At 34.8% G+C, this 1,910-nt stretch overlaps 1 protein-coding gene across 1 annotated transcript in view; it reads right to left on the bottom strand.

The window, feature by feature from the left end:
* Window positions 1-1,381, bottom strand: part of LOC118735187 (neurogenic protein big brain) — a gene marked incomplete in the record, with an annotated part of 346,282 nt that extends 344,901 nt beyond the window's left edge. The window contains 1 exon segment of the mRNA XM_036464829.1: window positions 1,225-1,381.
* Window positions 1,382-1,910: the final 529 nt, after the last annotated feature.

Consider the following 1,910-nt stretch of genomic DNA (forward strand, 5'->3'; position numbering starts at 1 on the left):
CTATTATTTTTTTTGAGATCATGTATAAACAGGCGTAGTTTAGCTTCAAAACTTAAAGTAATTTGCGACAAATAAAAAACATTTTTATTCTCTCCTTGTAGAGACAAATTCAAGTTTTGCAAATGTTCCGATCTCAATTTGCATATGTGTTTATAAAAATAATAAAATGAAAAACCACACAATGGAAAAGAATGTCCACGAAAGAAATATGTATTCTAAAAAGTAAAAAGAGCCAAAATGTTCTAAGCAAAGAGAAAGTAAAAAGAGTGGCACTTTGCTAAGAAAAGCGCCGCATTTGGCTCAAAGAGCCGCCTTTTCCCGACGTTGATATAGGTATTAGACTGACCAGAATAAAATGAAAGTGCTTCTTTTTTGACGCTCTTGACGTTTTAGCTTCCATTATGGCTTAAAAAACTATCCCTTGAAAATTTGGTCCAAAAATATTAACATTTAGAGGTCCCGCGTAGACGTTTTGTGCCTCCGCCTCAAGTGCTTAAAATTACTCTTCCTTAAATCCGTGCGCACACGAAATTCCTCACGAAATTGAAATTTCTAATGTCTTACATTATGTTTTCAAGATCGCTGAATACGTTGGGCAAGACCATTTTTCGAGCCGACCCTTACATTTTGAGATATTACGAAAAAATCTGATTATTTCTTAGAATTTTTTTTGCAATATTTTATCATTAGTAATATTTATAGCCACAAGTTTGACAAACAAAAATCGGCATCGCAGATAATACTACGTTAACTTTTTTGGAGATTTTACGAAAAAATCTTTAAACAGGAAAAAAAATTAAAATTGCGCTTTAAAAGTTGACTATTCCTTAGAAAAAATATGTTTTTTTGCTCAGTCTAATTTATACATATATTATAAATGAATTTTATGAAATCACAGTTTGCTCGAAAAGTTACGTTTTTAATTTTGACATTCTGCAACAATATTGTTGGTGGTTTTTATGTTGGATTAACAAGTTTTCTACACTATCGTGTATCTTTATAACACAAATGAGTTCTTCATACTTTGGCCAACGTTATTACTTTGACACTACGGAAAATCCAAAACACTCCACTTTTTGGCTCATTTCACTCCGCTAGAAAATTACAAAACGGCAACGCTGATCAAATTGATCTTTTGATGTACGCCACTTCCACTGCATATTTCAACACAAATACATGACACAATTTCAAATATAAGCAAATTATAACTTTCAAATTGCATACTTGTTTAATAAAATCGCTTTCTTTATTTGCGTTCTAGTTAATATTTTCGAAAAGCTAAACAACGACCACAACGCCGCCAATATTTAATTTACCGCAACACCGAAAACACAACTGCACTAAACCGCGGCCGCATTGCTACAAAACCGCTCTTTAAAATTTCAATTCATCGAACTCAATACAATGCTTCGAAAGTAAAATTTCCAACAAACTCACCACTACCTCCAACGCTTACACCAGCGCTCACAAAAACCACCAGCTACCACCACAAACAAATCGTCAAAGAAACATGTGCATGGAATGATGGAAACTAAAGAAACACCCGATAGTAAAACGAGATTGCCCACGCAGTACAGCAAGTGGAATTCAACCCTGTGTCATATCCGTTCCATTTCATAATCCATTAGGTATGGGAACGAACACATACTACATATGAATGAATGTACATCCATACATACTATATAGATCTGTATATGTACATTTGAATGTGTGTGAGAATAACCCCTGTACTGAACGTAGCTGGTTCAGAACTAGCGATTTCACTAAACTTCGGTGATCATCACTAGTCCCACGCCAATCTACTTTCCCTGTAATCAACGGCGAATTGAAGAAAGGCAAATTCTCTTCCTCTGCATTACCAATCGTCAACCAGGGGCTGGATTCTGTAACTGTGAGTTTTCGAGTGTACA

The sequence above is a fragment of the Rhagoletis pomonella genome, unplaced genomic scaffold (assembly GCF_013731165.1).
Source record: "Rhagoletis pomonella isolate Grant_MI unplaced genomic scaffold, Rhpom_1.0 Rhpom_scaffold_00003, whole genome shotgun sequence".
NCBI classification, from domain to species: Eukaryota; Metazoa; Arthropoda; class Insecta; order Diptera; family Tephritidae; genus Rhagoletis; species Rhagoletis pomonella.